The sequence below is a fragment of the Telmatherina bonti genome (assembly GCF_933228915.1).
Source record: "Telmatherina bonti genome assembly, chromosome: 14".
Taxonomy (NCBI): domain Eukaryota; kingdom Metazoa; phylum Chordata; class Actinopteri; order Atheriniformes; family Telmatherinidae; genus Telmatherina; species Telmatherina bonti.
The window spans coordinates 3,204,526-3,221,310 of record NC_136612.1 but is presented as its reverse complement, the minus strand read 5'-3'; positions in this window follow the sequence as shown (position 1 = coordinate 3,221,310).

Below are 16,785 nucleotides of genomic sequence, written 5' to 3'. Positions count from 1 at the left end.
GACCGGGGGTATGCTAGTCCTGACGACTGGTCTACTAGTCCTGACCTGGAGTTTACTAGTCCTGACTTATGGTGTGCTAGTCCTTACCTGGGGTCTGCTAGTCTTGACCTGGGGTTTACTAGTCCTGACCTGGGGTCTGCTAGTCCTGACGACTGGTCTACTAGTCCTGACCTGGGGTCTGCTAGTCCTGACTTCCGGTCTGCTAGTCCTGACCTGGGGTTTACTAGTCCTTACCTGGCGTGTACTAGTCCAGACCTGTGGTCTACTAGTCCAGACCTGTGGTCTACTAGTCCAGACCTGGGTCTTCTAGTCCTGACCTGGGGTCTGCTAGTCCTGACTTCTGGTCTGCTAGTCCAGACCTGGGGTCTACTAGTCCAGACCTGGGGTCTACAAGTCTTGACTTGGGGTCTACTAGTCCTGACCGGGGGTCTACTAGTCCAGACGTGTGGTCTACTAGTCCTGATCTGAGGTCTGCTAGTCCTGACGACTGGTCTACTAGTCCTGACCTGGAGTTTACTAGTCCTGACCTGGGGTCTGCTAGTCCTGACCTGGGGTTTACTACTCCAGACCTGGGGTTTACTAGTCCTGACCTGGGGTCTGCTAGTCCTGACGACTGGTCTACTAGTCCTGACCTGGAGTTTACTAGTCCTGACCTGGGGTATGCTAGTCCTGACGAATGGTCTACAAGTCCTGACCTGGAGTTTACTAGTCCTGACCTGGGGTCTGCTAGTCCTGACCTGGGGTATGCTAGTCCTGACGAATGGTCTACAAGTCCTGACCTGGAGTTTACTAGTCCTGACTTGTGGTCTGCTAGTCCTGACCTGGGGTCTACTAGTCCAGACCTGGGGTCTACTAGTCCTGACCTGGGGTTTACTAGTCCTGACCTGGGGTTTACTAGTCCTTACCTGGGGTCTGCTAGTCCTGACCTGGGGTTTACTAGTCCTTACCTGGGGTCTGCTAGTCCTGACCTGGGGTTTATTAGTCCTTACCTGGTGTCTACTAGTCCAGACCTGTGGTCTACTAGTCCAGACCTGTGGTCTACTAGTCCAGACCTGGGGTTTACTAGTCCTGACTTCTGGTCTGCTAGTCCTGACTTCTGACCTGCTAGTCCTGACCTGGGGTTTACTAGTCCAGACCTGGGGTCTGCTAGTCCTGACCTGGGGTTTACTAGTCCTGACCTGGGGTCTGCTAGTCCTGACGACTGATCTACTAGTCCTGACCTGGGTTCACTAGTCCTGACCTGGGGTCTGCTAGTCCTGACGACTGATTTACTAGTCCTCACCTAGGGTCTGCAAGTCCTGACCTGGGGTTCACTAGTCCTGACCTGGGGTCTGCTAGTCCTGACCTGGGGTCTGCTAGTCCTGACGACTGATCTACTAGTCCTGACCTGGGGTCTACCAGTCCTGACCTGGGGTTTACTAGTCCTGACCTGGGGTCTGCTAGTCCTGACTTCTGGTCTGCTAGTCCAGACCTGGGGTCTACTAGTCCTGACGTGGGGTCTGCTAGTCCTGACCTGGGGTGTACTAGTCCTGACCGGGGGTCTGCTAGTCCTGACTGGTCTGCTAGTCCTGACCTGGAGTTTACTAGTCCTGACATGGGGTCTGCTAGTCCTGACCTGTGGTCTACTAGTCCAGACCTGTGGTCTACTAGTCCAGACGTGTGGTCTACTAGTCCTGACGTGGTGTACTAGTCCTGACCTGAAGTTTACTAGTCCTGACTTCTGGTCTGCTATTCCTGACTTCTGACCTGCTAGTCCTGACCTGGGGTTTGCTAGTCCTGACGACTGGTCTACTAGTCCTGACCTGGGTTTACTAGTCCTGACCTGGGGTCTACTAGTCCTTACGACTGATCTACTAGTCCTGACTTGGGTCTACTAGTCCTGACCTAGGGTCTGCTAGTCCTGACTTCTGGTTTGCTAGTCCTGACCTGGGGTTTACTCGTCCTGGCCTGGGGTCTGCTAGTCCTGACGACTGGTCTACTAGTCCTGACCTGGGGTCTGCTAGTCCTGACGACTGATCTACTAGTCCTAACCTGGGGTCTACCAGTCCTGACTTCTGGTATGCTAGTCCTGACCTGGGGTTTACTAGTCCTGACCTGGTTTCTGCTAGTCCTGACTTCTGGTCTCCTAGTCCTGACCTGGGGTCTACTAGTCCAGACCTGGGGTTTACTAGTCTTGACCTGGGGTCTACTTGTCCTGACCTGGGGTCTGCTAGTCCTGACCTGGGGTGTACTAGTCCTGACCGGGGGTCTACTAGTCCTGACTGGTCTACTAGTCCAGACCTGGAGTTTACTAGTCCTGACCTGGGGTCTGCTAGTCCTGACCTGAAGTTTACTAGTCCTGACCGGGGGTTTGCTAGTCCTGACGACTGGTCTACTAGTCCTGACCTGGAGTTTACTAATCCTGACTTCTGGTCTTCTAGTCCTTACCTGGGGTCTACTAGTCTTGACCTGGGGTTTACTAGTCCTGACCTGGGGTCTGCTAGTCCTGACGACTGGTCTACTAGTCCTGACCTGGGGTCTGCTAGTCCTGACTTCCGGTCTGCTAGTCCTGACCTGGGGTTTACTAGTCCTTACCTGGCGTGTACTAGTCCAGACCTGTGGTCTACTATTCCAGACCTGTGGTCTACTAGTCCAGACCTGGGTCTACTAGTCCTGATCTGGGGTTTACTAGTCCTGACCTGGGGTCTGCTAGTCTTGATTTCTGGTCTGCTTGTCCAGACCTGGGGTCTACTAGTCCAGACCTGGGGTTTACTAGTCCTAACTTCTGGTCTACTAGTCCTGACCTGGGGTCTGCTAGTCCTGACCTGGGGTTTACTAGTCCTGACCTGGGGTCTACTAGTCCAGACCTGGGGTCTACTAGTCCTGATCTGGGGTTTACTAGTCCTGACCTCGGGTCTGCTAGTCCTGACTTCTGGTCTGCTAGTCCAGACCTGTGGTCTACTAGTCCAGACCTGGGGTCTACTAGTCTTGACTTGGGGTCTACTAGTCCTGACCTGGGGTCTACTAGTCCAGACCTGTGGTCTACTAGTCCAGACCTGTGGTCTTCTAGTCCAGATGTGTGGTCTACTAGTCCTTACCTGGTCTACTAGTCCAGAACTGTGGTCTACTAGTCCAGACCTGTGGTCTACTAGTCCAGACGTGTGGTCTGCTAGTCCTGACCTTTAGTCTACTAGTCCTAACCTGGGGTTTACTAGTCCTGACCTGGGGTCTGCTAGTCCTGACGACTGATCTACTATTCCTGACCTTAAGTTTACTAGTCCTGACTTCTGCTCTGCTAGTCCTGACTTCTGATCTGCTAGTCCTGACCTGGGGTTTACTAGTCCTTACCTGGGGTCTGCTAGTCCTGATGACTGGTCTACTAGTCCTGACCTGAAGTTTACTAGTCCTGACTTCTGGTCTGCTAGTCCTGACTTCTGACCTGCTAGTCCTGACCTGGGGTCTGCTAGTCCTGACGACTGGTCTACTCGTCCTGACCTTGGGTCTGCTAGTCCTGACGACTGATCTACTAGTCCTGACCTGGGGTCTGCTAGTCCTGACCTGGGGTGTACTAGTCCTGACCTGGGGTCTGCTAGTCCTGACTGGTCTACTAGTCCAGACCTGGAGTTTACTAGTCCTGACCTAGGGTCTGCTAGTCCTGACCTGAAGTTTACTAGTCCTGACCGGGGGTATGCTAGTCCTGACGACTGGTCTACTAGTCCTGACCTGGAGTTTACTAGTCCTGACTTATGGTGTGCTAGTCCTTACCTGGGGTCTGCTAGTCTTGACCTGGGGTTTACTAGTCCTGACCTGGGGTCTGCTAGTCCTGACGACTGGTCTACTAGTCCTGACCTGGGGTCTGCTAGTCCTGACTTCCGGTCTGCTAGTCCTGACCTGGGGTTTACTAGTCCTTACCTGGCGTGTACTAGTCCAGACCTGTGGTCTACTAGTCCAGACCTGTGGTCTACTAGTCCAGACCTGGGTCTTCTAGTCCTGACCTGGGGTCTGCTAGTCCTGACTTCTGGTCTGCTAGTCCAGACCTGGGGTCTACTAGTCCAGACCTGGGGTCTACAAGTCTTGACTTGGGGTCTACTAGTCCTGACCGGGGGTCTACTAGTCCAGACGTGTGGTCTACTAGTCCTGATCTGAGGTCTGCTAGTCCTGACGACTGGTCTACTAGTCCTGACCTGGAGTTTACTAGTCCTGACCTGGGGTCTGCTAGTCCTGACCTGGGGTTTACTACTCCAGACCTGGGGTTTACTAGTCCTGACCTGGGGTCTGCTAGTCCTGACGACTGGTCTACTAGTCCTGACCTGGAGTTTACTAGTCCTGACCTGGGGTATGCTAGTCCTGACGAATGGTCTACAAGTCCTGACCTGGAGTTTACTAGTCCTGACCTGGGGTCTGCTAGTCCTGACGACTGGTCTACTAGTCCTGACCTGAAGTTTACTAGTCCTGACTTCTGGTCTGCTAGTCCTGACTTCTGACCTGCTAGTCCTGACCTGGGGTTTACTAGTCCTGACCTGCGGTCATCTAGTCCTGACGTCTGATCTGCTAGTCCTGACCTGGGATCTGCTAGTCCTGACCTAGGGTCTGCTAGTCCTGACCTAGGGTCTTCTAGTCCTGACTTGTGGTCTGCTAGTCCTGACCTGGGGTCTACTAGTCCAGACCTGGGGTCTACTAGTCCTGACCTGGGGTTTACTAGTCCTGACCTGGGGTTTACTAGTCCTTACCTGGGGTCTGCTAGTCCTGACCTGGGATTTATTAGTCCTTACCTGGTGTCTACTAGTCCAGACCTGTGGTCTACTAGTCCAGACCTGGGGTTTACTAGTCCTGACTTCTGGTCTGCTAGTCCTGACTTCTGACCTGCTAGTCCTGACCTGGGGTTTACTAGTCCAGACCTGGGGTCTGTTAGTCCTGACCTGGGGTTTACTAGTCCTGACCTGGGGTCTGCTAGTCCTGACGACTGATCTACTAGTCCTGACCTGGGTTCACTAGTCCTGACCTGGGGTCTGCTAGTCCTGACGACTGATTTACTAGTCCTCACCTAGGGTCTGCAAGTCCTGACCTGGGGTTCACTAGTCCTGACCTGGGGTCTGCTAGTCCTGACCTGGGGTCTGCTAGTCCTGACGACTGATCTACTAGTCCTGACCTGGGGTCTACCAGTCCTGACCTGGGGTTTACTAGTCCTGACCTGGGGTCTGCTAGTCCTGACTTCTGGTCTGCTAGTCCAGACCTGGGGTCTACTAGTCCTGACGTGGGGTCTGCTAGTCCTGACCTGGGGTGTACTAGTCCTGACCGGGGGTCTGCTAGTCCTGACTGGTCTGCTAGTCCTGACCTGGAGTTTACTAGTCCTGACATGGGGTCTGCTAGTCCTGACCTGTGGTCTACTAGTCCAGACCTGTGGTCTACTAGTCCAGACGTGTGGTCTACTAGTCCTGACGTGGTGTACTTGTCCTGACCTGAAGTTTACTAGTCCTGACTTCTGGTCTGCTAGTCCTGACTTCTGACCTGCTAGTCCTGACCTGGGGTTTGCTAGTCCTGACGACTGGTCTACTAGTCCTGACCTGGGTTTACTAGTCCTGACCTGGGGTCTACTAGTCCTTACGACTGATCTACTAGTCCTGACTTGGGTCTACTAGTCCTGACCTAGGGTCTGCTAGTCCTGACTTCTGGTTTGCTAGTCCTGACCTGGGGTTTACTCGTCCTGGCCTGGGGTCTGCTAGTCCTGACGACTGGTCTACTAGTCCTGACCTGGGGTCTGCTAGTCCTGACGACTGATCTACTAGTCCTAACCTGGGGTCTACCAGTCCTGACTTCTGGTATGCTAGTCCTGACCTGGGGTTTACTAGTCCTGACCTGGTTTCTGCTAGTCCTGACTTCTGGTCTCCTATTCCTGACCTGGGGTCTACTAGTCCAGACCTGGGGTTTACTAGTCTTGACCTGGGGTCTACTAGTCCTGACCGGGGGTCTACTAGTCCTGACTGGTCTACTAGTCCAGACCTGGAGTTTACTAGTCCTGACCTGGGGTCTGCTAGTCCTGACCTGAAGTTTACTAGTCCTGACCGGGGGTTTGCTAGTCCTGACGACTGGTCTACTAGTCCTTACCTGGAGTTTACTAATCCTGACTTCTGGTCTTCTAGTCCTTACCTGGGGTCTACTAGTCTTGACCTGGGGTTTACTAGTCCTGACCTGGGGTCTGCTAGTCCTGACGACTGGTCTACTAGTCCTGACCTGGGGTCTGCTAGTCCTGACTTCCGGTCTGCTAGTCCTTACCTGGGGTTTACTAGTCCTTACCTGGCGTGTAGTAGTCCAGACCTGTGGTCTACTATTCCAGACCTGTGGTCTACTAGTCCAGACCTGGGTCTACTAGTCCTGATCTGGGGTTTACTAGTCCTGACCTGGGGTCTGCTAGTCTTGATTTCTGGTCTGCTAGTCCAGACCTGGGGTCTACTAGTCCAGACCTGGGGTTTACTAGTCCTGACTTCTGGTCTACTAGTCCTGACCTGGGGTCTGCTAGTCCTGACCTGGGGTTTACTAGTCCTGACCTGGGGTCTACTAGTCCAGACCTGGGGTCTACTAGTCCTGATCTGGGGTTTACTAGTCCTGACCTGGGGTCTGCTAGTCCTGACTTCTGGTCTGCTAGTCCAGACCTGTGGTCTACTAGTCCAGACCTGGGGTCTACTAGTCTTGACTTGGGGTCTACTAGTCCTGACTTGGGGTCTACTAGTCCAGACCTGTGGTCTACTAGTCCAGATGTGTGGTCTACTAGTCCTTACCTGGTCTACTAGTCCAGAACTGTGGTCTACTAGTCCAGACCTGTGGTCTACTAGTCCAGACGTGTGGTCTGCTAGTCCTGACCTTTAGTCTACTAGTCCTAACCTGGGGTTTACTAGTCCTGACCTGGGGTCTGCTAGTCCTGACGACTGATCTACTATTCCTGACCTTAAGTTTACTAGTCCTGACTTCTGCTCTGCTAGTCCTGACTTCTGATCTGCTAGTCCTGACCTGGGGTTTACTAGTCCTTACCTGGGGTCTGCTAGTCCTGATGACTGGTCTACTAGTCCTGACCTGAAGTTTACTAGTCCTGACTTCTGGTCTGCTAGTCCTGACTTCTGACCTGCTAGTCCTGACCTGGGGTCTGCTAGTCCTGACGACTGGTCTACTAGTCCTGACCTTGGGTCTGCTAGTCCTGACGACTGATCCACTAGTCCTGACCTGGGGTCTGCTAGTCCTGACCTGGGGTGTACTAGTCCTGACCTGGGGTCTTCTAGTCCTGACTGGTCTACTAGTCCAGACCTGGAGTTTACTAGTCCTGACCTAGGGTCTGCTAGTCCTGACCTGAAGTTTACTAGTCCTGACCGGGGGTATGCTAGTCCTGACGACTGGTCTACTAGTCCTGACCTGGAGTTTACTAGTCCTGACTTATGGTGTGCTAGTCCTTACCTGGGGTCTTCTAGTCTTGACCTGGGGTTTACTAGTCCTGACCTGGGGTCTGCTAGTCCTGACGACTGGTCTACTAGTCCTGACCTGGGGTCTGCTAGTCCTGACTTCCGGTCTGCTAGTCCTGACCTGGGGTTTACTAGTCCTTACCTGGCGTGTACTAGTCCAGACCTGTGGTCTACTAGTCCAGACCTGGGTCTTCTAGTCCTGACCTGGGGTCTGCTAGTCCTGACTTCTGGTCTGCTAGTCCAGACCTGGGGTCTACTAGTCCAGACCTGGGGTCTACAAGTCTTGACTTGGGGTCTACTAGTCCTGACCGGGGGTCTACTAGTCCAGACGTGTGGTCTACTAGTCCTGATCTGAGGTCTGCTAGTCCTGACGACTGGTCTACTAGTCCTGACCTGGAGTTTACTAGTCCTTACCTGGGGTCTGCTAGTCCTGACCTGGGGTTTACTACTCCAGACCTGGGGTTTACTAGTCCTGACCTGGGGTCTGCTAGTCCTGACGACTGGTCTACTAGTCCTGACCTGGAGTTTACTAGTCCTGACCTGGGGTCTGCTAGTCCTGACGACTGGTCTACTAGTCCTGACCTGAAGTTTAGTAGTCCTGACTTCTGGTCTGCTAGTCCTTATTTCTGACCTGCTAGTCCTGACCTGGGGTCTGCTAGTCCTGACGACTGGTCTACTAGTCCTGACCTCTGGTCTGCTAGTCCTGACTTCTGACCTGCTAGTCCTGACCTGGGGTTTTCTAGTCCTGACCTGGGGTCTGCTAGTCCTGACCTGGGATCTGTTAGTCCTAACCTAGGGTCTGCTAGTCCTGACTTCTGGTCTGCTAGTCCTGACCTGGGGTCTACTAGTCCTGACGTGGGGTCTACTAGTCCTGACTTCTGGTCTGCTAGTCCAGACCTGGGGTCTACTAGTGCAGACCTGGGGTTTACTAGTCCAGACCTGGGGTCTACTAGTCCTTACCTGGGGTCTACTAGTCCTGACCTGGGTTCTGCTAATCCTGACCTGGGGTTTACTAGTCCTGACCTGGGGTCTACTAGTGCAGACCTGGGGTTTACTAGTCCAGACCTGGGGTCTACTAGTCCTGACCTGGGGTCTGCTAGTCCTGACCTGGGGTTTACTAGTCCTGACCTGGGGTCTACTAGTCCAGACCTGGGGTCTACTAGTCCTGACCTGGGGTTTACTAGTCCTGACCTGGGGTCTGCAAGTCCTGACTTCTGGTCTGCTAGTCCAGACCTGGGGTCTACTAGTCTTGACTTGGGGTCTACAAGTCCTGACCTGGGGTCTGCTAGTCCTGACCTAGGGTCTACTAGTCCTGACGTGGGGTCTACTAGTCCTGACTTCTGGTCTGCTAGTCCTGACCTGGGGTCTACTAGTCCTGACTTCTGGTATGATAGTCCTCACCTGGGGTTTACTAGTCCTGACCTGGAGTTTACTAGTCCTGATTTCTGGTCTGCTAGTCCTTACCTGGGGTCTGCTAGTCCTGACCTGGGGTCTACTAGTCCTAACATGGGGTTTACTAGTCCTGACTTCTGGTCTGCTAGTCCAGACCTGGGGTCTACTAGTGCAGACCTGGGGTTTACTAGTCCAGACCTGGGGTCTACTAGTCCTTACCTGGGGTCTACTAGTCCTGACCTGGGTTCTGCTAGTCCTGACCTGGGGTTTACTAGTCCTGACCTGGGGTCTACTAGTCCAGACGTGTGGTCTACTAGTCCTGACCTGGGGTTTACTAGTCCTGACCTGGGGTCTGCTAGTCCTGACTTCTGGTCTGCTAGTCCAGACCTGGGGTCTACTAGTCTTGACTTGGGGTCTACTAGTCCTGACCTGGGGTCTACTAGTCCAGACCTGTGGTCTACTAGTCCAGACCTGTGGTTTTCTAGTCCAGACGTGTGGTCTACTAGTCCTTACCTGGTCTACTAGTCCAGACCTGTGGTCTACAAGTCCAGACCTGTGGTCTACTAGTCCAGACGTGTGGTCTACTAGTCCTGACCTGGGGTTTACTCGTCCAGACCTGTGGTCTACTAGTCCAGACCTGTCGTCTACTAGTCCAGACGTGTGGTCTACTAGTCCTGACCTGGGGTTTACTAGTCCTGACCTGGGGTCTGCTAGTCCTGACGACTGGTCTACTAGTCCTGACCTGGAGTTTACTAGTCCTGACCTGGGGTCTGCTAGTCCAGACCTGGGGTCTACTAGTCCTGACCTGGGGTTTACTAGTCCTGACCTGGGGTTTACTAGTCCTTACCTGGGGTCTGCTAGTCCTGACCTGGGATTTATTAGTCCTTACCTGGTGTCTACTAGTCCAGACCTGTGGTCTACTAGTCCAGACCTGGGGTTTACTAGTCCTGACTTCTGGTCTGCTAGTCCTGACTTCTGACCTGCTAGTCCTGACCTGGGGTTTACTAGTCCAGACCTGGGGTCTGTTAGTCCTGACCTGGGGTTTACTAGTCCTGACCTGGGGTCTGCTAGTCCTGACGACTGATCTACTAGTCCTGACCTGGGTTCACTAGTCCTGACCTGGGGTCTGCTAGTCCTGACGACTGATTTACTAGTCCTCACCTAGGGTCTGCAAGTCCTGACCTGGGGTTCACTAGTCCTGACCTGGGGTCTGCTAGTCCTGACCTGGGGTCTGCTAGTCCTGACGACTGATCTACTAGTCCTGACCTGGGGTCTACCAGTCCTGACCTGGGGTTTACTAGTCCTGACCTGGGGTCTGCTAGTCCTGACTTCTGGTCTGCTAGTCCAGACCTGGGGTCTACTAGTCCTGACGTGGGGTCTGCTAGTCCTGACCTGGGGTGTACTAGTCCTGACCGGGGGTCTGCTAGTCCTGACTGGTCTGCTAGTCCTGACCTGGAGTTTACTAGTCCAGACATGGGGTCTGCTAGTCCTGACCTGTGGTCTACTAGTCCAGACCTGTGGTCTACTAGTCCAGACGTGTGGTCTACTAGTCCTGACGTGGTGTACTTGTCCTGACCTGAAGTTTACTAGTCCTGACTTCTGGTCTGCTAGTCCTGACTTCTGACCTGCTAGTCCTGACCTGGGGTTTGCTAGTCCTGACGACTGGTCTACTAGTCCTGACCTGGGTTTACTAGTCCTGACCTGGGGTCTACTAGTCCTTACGACTGATCTACTAGTCCTGACTTGGGTCTACTAGTCCTGACCTAGGGTCTGCTAGTCCTGACTTCTGGTTTGCTAGTCCTGACCTGGGGTTTACTCGTCCTGGCCTGGGGTCTGCTAGTCCTGACGACTGGTCTACTAGTCCTGACCTGGGGTCTGCTAGTCCTGACGACTGATCTACTAGTCCTAACCTGGGGTCTACCAGTCCTGACTTCTGGTATGCTAGTCCTGACCTGGGGTTTACTAGTCCTGACCTGGTTTCTGCTAGTCCTGACTTCTGGTCTCCTATTCCTGACCTGGGGTCTACTAGTCCAGACCTGGGGTTTACTAGTCTTGACCTGGGGTCTACTAGTCCTGACCGGGGGTCTACTAGTCCTGACTGGTCTACTAGTCCAGACCTGGAGTTTACTAGTCCTGACCTGGGGTCTGCTAGTCCTGACCTGAAGTTTACTAGTCCTGACCGGGGGTTTGCTAGTCCTTACGACTGGTCTACTAGTCCTGACCTGGAGTTTACTAATCCTGACTTCTGGTCTTCTAGTCCTTACCTGGGGTCTACTAGTCTTGACCTGGGGTTTACTAGTCCTGACCTGGGGTCTGCTAGTCCTGACGACTGGTCTACTAGTCCTGACCAGGGGTCTGCTAGTCCTGACTTCCGGTCTGCTAGTCCTTACCTGGGGTTTACTAGTCCTTACCTGGCGTGTAGTAGTCCAGACCTGTGGTCTACTATTCCAGACCTGTGGTCTACTAGTCCAGACCTGGGTCTACTAGTCCTGATCTGGGGTTTACTAGTCCTGACCTGGGGTCTGCTAGTCTTGATTTCTGGTCTGCTAGTCCAGACCTGGGGTCTACTAGTCCAGACCTGGGGTTTACTAGTCCTGACTTCTGGTCTACTAGTCCTGACCTGGGGTCTGCTAGTCCTGACCTGGGGTTTACTAGTCCTGACCTGGGGTCTACTAGTCCAGACCTGGGGTCTACTAGTCCTGATCTGGGGTTTACTAGTCCTGACCTGGGGTCTGCTAGTCCTGACTTCTGGTCTGCTAGTCCAGACCTGTGGTCTACTAGTCCAGACCTGGGGTCTACTAGTCTTGACTTGGGGTCTACTAGTCCTGACTTGGGGTCTACTAGTCCAGACCTGTGGTCTACTAGTCCAGATGTGTGGTCTACTAGTCCTTACCTGGTCTACTAGTCCAGACCTGTGGTCTACTAGTCCAGACCTGTGGTCTACTAGTCCAGACGTGTGGTCTGCTAGTCCTGACCTTTAGTCTACTAGTCCTAACCTGGGGTTTACTAGTCCTGACCTGGGGTCTGCTAGTCCTGACGACTGATCTACTATTCCTGACCTTAAGTTTACTAGTCCTGACTTCTGCTCTGCTAGTCCTGACTTCTGATCTGCTAGTCCTGACCTGGGGTTTACTAGTCCTTACCTGGGGTCTGCTAGTCCTGATGACTGGTCTACTAGTCCTGACCTGAAGTTTACTAGTCCTGACCGGGGGTATGCTAGTCCTGACGACTGGTCTACTAGTCCTGACCTGGAGTTTACTAGTCCTGACTTATGGTGTGCTAGTCCTTACCTGGGGTCTTCTAGTCTTGACCTGGGGTTTACTAGTCCTGACCTGGGGTCTGCTAGTCCTGACGACTGGTCTACTAGTCCTGACCTGGGGTCTGCTAGTCCTGACTTCCGGTCTGCTAGTCCTGACCTGGGGTTTACTAGTCCTTACCTGGCGTGTACTAGTCCAGACCTGTGGTCTACTAGTCCAGACCTGGGTCTTCTAGTCCTGACCTGGGGTCTGCTAGTCCTGACTTCTGGTCTGCTAGTCCAGACCTGGGGTCTACTAGTCCAGACCTGGGGTCTACAAGTCTTGACTTGGGGTCTACTAGTCCTGACCGGGGGTCTACTAGTCCAGACGTGTGGTCTACTAGTCCTGATCTGAGGTCTGCTAGTCCTGACGACTGGTCTACTAGTCCTGACCTGGAGTTTACTAGTCCTTACCTGGGGTCTGCTAGTCCTGACCTGGGGTTTACTACTCCAGACCTGGGGTTTACTAGTCCTGACCTGGGGTCTGCTAGTCCTGACGACTGGTCTACTAGTCCTGACCTGGAGTTTACTAGTCCTGACCTGGGGTCTGCTAGTCCTGACGACTGGTCTACTAGTCCTGACCTGAAGTTTAGTAGTCCTGACTTCTGGTCTGCTAGTCCTTATTTCTGACCTGCTAGTCCTGACCTGGGGTCTGCTAGTCCTGACGACTGGTCTACTAGTCCTGACCTCTGGTCTGCTAGTCCTGACTTCTGACCTGCTAGTCCTGACCTGGGGTTTTCTAGTCCTGACCTGGGGTCTGCTAGTCCTGACCTGGGATCTGTTAGTCCTAACCTAGGGTCTGCTAGTCCTGACTTCTGGTCTGCTAGTCCTGACCTGGGGTCTACTAGTCCTGACGTGGGGTCTACTAGTCCTGACTTCTGGTCTGCTAGTCCAGACCTGGGGTCTACTAGTGCAGACCTGGGGTTTACTAGTCCAGACCTGGGGTCTACTAGTCCTTACCTGGGGTCTACTAGTCCTGACCTGGGTTCTGCTAATCCTGACCTGGGGTTTACTAGTCCTGACCTGGGGTCTACTAGTGCAGACCTGGGGTTTACTAGTCCAGACCTGGGGTCTACTAGTCCTGACCTGGGGTCTGCTAGTCCTGACCTGGGGTTTACTAGTCCTGACCTGGGGTCTACTAGTCCAGACCTGGGGTCTACTAGTCCTGACCTGGGGTTTACTAGTCCTGACCTGGGGTCTGCAAGTCCTGACTTCTGGTCTGCTAGTCCAGACCTGGGGTCTACTAGTCTTGACTTGGGGTCTACAAGTCCTGACCTGGGGTCTGCTAGTCCTGACCTGGGGTCTACTAGTCCTGACGTGGGGTCTACTAGTCCTGACTTCTGGTCTGCTAGTCCTGACCTGGGGTCTACTAGTCCTGACTTCTGGTATGATAGTCCTCACCTGGGGTTTACTAGTCCTGACCTGGAGTTTACTAGTCCTGATTTCTGGTCTGCTAGTCCTTACCTGGGGTCTGCTAGTCCTGACCTGGGGTCTACTAGTCCTAACATGGGGTTTACTAGTCCTGACTTCTGGTCTGCTAGTCCAGACCTGGGGTCTACTAGTGCAGACCTGGGGTTTACTAGTCCAGACCTGGGGTCTACTAGTCCTTACCTGGGGTCTACTAGTCCTGACCTGGGTTCTGCTAGTCCTGACCTGGGGTTTACTAGTCCTGACCTGGGGTCTACTAGTCCAGACGTGTGGTCTACTAGTCCTGACCTGGGGTTTACTAGTCCTGACCTGGGGTCTGCTAGTCCTGACTTCTGGTCTGCTAGTCCAGACCTGGGGTCTACTAGTCTTGACTTGGGGTCTACTAGTCCTGACCTGGGGTCTACTAGTCCAGACCTGTGGTCTACTAGTCCAGACCTGTGGTTTTCTAGTCCAGACGTGTGGTCTACTAGTCCTTACCTGGTCTACTAGTCCAGACCTGTGGTCTACAAGTCCAGACCTGTGGTCTACTAGTCCAGACGTGTGGTCTACTAGTCCTGACCTGGGGTTTACTCGTCCAGACCTGTGGTCTACTAGTCCAGACCTGTCGTCTACTAGTCCAGACGTGTGGTCTACTAGTCCTGACCTGGGGTTTACTAGTCCTGACCTGGGGTCTGCTAGTCCTGACGACTGGTCTACTAGTCCTGACCTGGAGTTTACTAGTCCTGACCTGGGGTCTGCTAGTCCAGACCTGGGGTCTACTAGTCCTGACCTGGGGTTTACTAGTCCTGACCTGGGGTTTACTAGTCCTTACCTGGGGTCTGCTAGTCCTGACCTGGGATTTATTAGTCCTTACCTGGTGTCTACTAGTCCAGACCTGTGGTCTACTAGTCCAGACCTGGGGTTTACTAGTCCTGACTTCTGGTCTGCTAGTCCTGACTTCTGACCTGCTAGTCCTGACCTGGGGTTTACTAGTCCAGACCTGGGGTCTGTTAGTCCTGACCTGGGGTTTACTAGTCCTGACCTGGGGTCTGCTAGTCCTGACGACTGATCTACTAGTCCTGACCTGGGTTCACTAGTCCTGACCTGGGGTCTGCTAGTCCTGACGACTGATTTACTAGTCCTCACCTAGGGTCTGCAAGTCCTGACCTGGGGTTCACTAGTCCTGACCTGGGGTCTGCTAGTCCTGACCTGGGGTCTGCTAGTCCTGACGACTGATCTACTAGTCCTGACCTGGGGTCTACCAGTCCTGACCTGGGGTTTACTAGTCCTGACCTGGGGTCTGCTAGTCCTGACTTCTGGTCTGCTAGTCCAGACCTGGGGTCTACTAGTCCTGACGTGGGGTCTGCTAGTCCTGACCTGGGGTGTACTAGTCCTGACCGGGGGTCTGCTAGTCCTGACTGGTCTGCTAGTCCTGACCTGGAGTTTACTAGTCCAGACATGGGGTCTGCTAGTCCTGACCTGTGGTCTACTAGTCCAGACCTGTGGTCTACTAGTCCAGACGTGTGGTCTACTAGTCCTGACGTGGTGTACTTGTCCTGACCTGAAGTTTACTAGTCCTGACTTCTGGTCTGCTAGTCCTGACTTCTGACCTGCTAGTCCTGACCTGGGGTTTGCTAGTCCTGACGACTGGTCTACTAGTCCTGACCTGGGTTTACTAGTCCTGACCTGGGGTCTACTAGTCCTTACGACTGATCTACTAGTCCTGACTTGGGTCTACTAGTCCTGACCTAGGGTCTGCTAGTCCTGACTTCTGGTTTGCTAGTCCTGACCTGGGGTTTACTCGTCCTGGCCTGGGGTCTGCTAGTCCTGACGACTGGTCTACTAGTCCTGACCTGGGGTCTGCTAGTCCTGACGACTGATCTACTAGTCCTAACCTGGGGTCTACCAGTCCTGACTTCTGGTATGCTAGTCCTGACCTGGGGTTTACTAGTCCTGACCTGGTTTCTGCTAGTCCTGACTTCTGGTCTCCTATTCCTGACCTGGGGTCTACTAGTCCAGACCTGGGGTTTACTAGTCTTGACCTGGGGTCTACTAGTCCTGACCGGGGGTCTACTAGTCCTGACTGGTCTACTAGTCCAGACCTGGAGTTTACTAGTCCTGACCTGGGGTCTGCTAGTCCTGACCTGAAGTTTACTAGTCCTGACCGGGGGTTTGCTAGTCCTTACGACTGGTCTACTAGTCCTGACCTGGAGTTTACTAATCCTGACTTCTGGTCTTCTAGTCCTTACCTGGGGTCTACTAGTCTTGACCTGGGGTTTACTAGTCCTGACCTGGGGTCTGCTAGTCCTGACGACTGGTCTACTAGTCCTGACCAGGGGTCTGCTAGTCCTGACTTCCGGTCTGCTAGTCCTTACCTGGGGTTTACTAGTCCTTACCTGGCGTGTAGTAGTCCAGACCTGTGGTCTACTATTCCAGACCTGTGGTCTACTAGTCCAGACCTGGGTCTACTAGTCCTGATCTGGGGTTTACTAGTCCTGACCTGGGGTCTGCTAGTCTTGATTTCTGGTCTGCTAGTCCAGACCTGGGGTCTACTAGTCCAGACCTGGGGTTTACTAGTCCTGACTTCTGGTCTACTAGTCCTGACCTGGGGTCTGCTAGTCCTGACCTGGGGTTTACTAGTCCTGACCTGGGGTCTACTAGTCCAGACCTGGGGTCTACTAGTCCTGATCTGGGGTTTACTAGTCCTGACCTGGGGTCTGCTAGTCCTGACTTCTGGTCTGCTAGTCCAGACCTGTGGTCTACTAGTCCAGACCTGGGGTCTACTAGTCTTGACTTGGGGTCTACTAGTCCTGACTTGGGGTCTACTAGTCCAGACCTGTGGTCTACTAGTCCAGATGTGTGGTCTACTAGTCCTTACCTGGTCTACTAGTCCAGACCTGTGGTCTACTAGTCCAGACCTGTGGTCTACTAGTCCAGACGTGTGGTCTGCTAGTCCTGACCTTTAGTCTACTAGTCCTAACCTGGGGTTTACTAGTCCTGACCTGGGGTCTGCTAGTCCTGACGACTGATCTACTATTCCTGACCTTAAGTTTACTAGTCCTGACTTCTGCTCTGCTAGTCCTGACTTCTGATCTGCTAGTCCTGACCTGGGGTTTACTAGTCCTTACCTGGGGTCTGCTAGTCCTGATGACTGGTCTACTAGTCCTGACCTGAAGTTTACTAGTCCTGACTTCTGGTCTGCTAGTCCTGACTTCTGACCTGCTAGTCCTGACCTGGGGTCTGCTAGTCCTGACGACTGGTCTA